This window comes from Leucoraja erinacea, chromosome 18, assembly GCF_028641065.1.
Source record: "Leucoraja erinacea ecotype New England chromosome 18, Leri_hhj_1, whole genome shotgun sequence".
In the NCBI taxonomy this organism is placed as follows: Eukaryota; Metazoa; Chordata; class Chondrichthyes; order Rajiformes; family Rajidae; genus Leucoraja; species Leucoraja erinaceus.
In genome coordinates, this window is record NC_073394.1 from 6,479,538 (window position 1) to 6,480,522 (window position 985).

At 53.7% G+C, this 985-nt stretch overlaps 1 pseudogene; it reads right to left on the reverse strand.

Moving 5' to 3' along the window:
* Positions 1-514: 514 nt before the first annotated feature.
* Positions 515-624, reverse strand: LOC129706032 (U2 spliceosomal RNA; annotated as a pseudogene).
* Between the last annotated feature and the right edge of the window lie 361 nt (positions 625-985).

Below are 985 nucleotides of genomic sequence, written 5' to 3' on the forward strand. Positions count from 1 at the left end.
TACACCGCTTCTTCCCGCTCCAGCCCTCTCGGGCACTGGTTGCCGGCGGTTTTATGCAAAGTCGGACCCTTCTGAGTCCACTACCTTGTTTGATTTGTGTCTAGCCTACCGCTCGGTCACATGGATCTGGCCGGTGCGGGGCCGACATCGGGCACAGCTGATCCCACTACGGTTGATCCAAGTGCCGCTGGCTGCTGCTGGCTGCCCGCTGTTCCATGGTCCTCCTTCTCCAGTTTTGTCCTTCCTTCCGTGAAGTGGATATGGCCGGTGTGGAGGATAACTGGCACAGCTGCTTCCATCTATTCCTTTAACCTGACTTCAACGCTCTCAGCACTCCTGGCTGCTCCTTTATCTTAGACCCCTGGGACCCACCCCCCCGTACTGACGGTACTGGTCCCTTATGGTCGTTGCAGCCGGTCAACCCCACTCTAATGCCCTCAATTCTGGGCACTCCTACTTATATGGTCCTTAGATAAGGGACATATAAGACATTAAAACTGATGATAACAGCTACTATAGTTTTTATATAATATATATATAGTCCCTAGATAAGGGGTGTATCAGATATTAAACTGATAAGAACAGATACTACACTTGATCTTAGCCAAAAAGCCGAGAAGCGATTATTGTAACTAAAACCCCGCTGGGACCGATCCTGGTACTCACATACTGGTCCCTTGTAGTAGATTGCAGCCAGTCAACTGCAAAGTCCTTTGCTGCCGAGAAATGAACTTTCTCACCATGCTGGAGCGAAGTTGGGCACAGGTGTTTTTCCCCCTCCGGGAATCGATGTGCCCATGCTGCTCCTGCCGTTGCCAGCTCCTCACGAAGTGCCAGCTGCCACTGCTGCTGTCTGTGCTCCTGCCGCTGTCTGTACTCCTGCAGCTGCCGGCTGCCACTGCTGCTGCCGCTGCCGCTGCTGCTGCTACTGCTGCTGCTGCCGCTCCTCCGCGGTTCTCCCGCCGGCCTTCTGCACCTTACATGG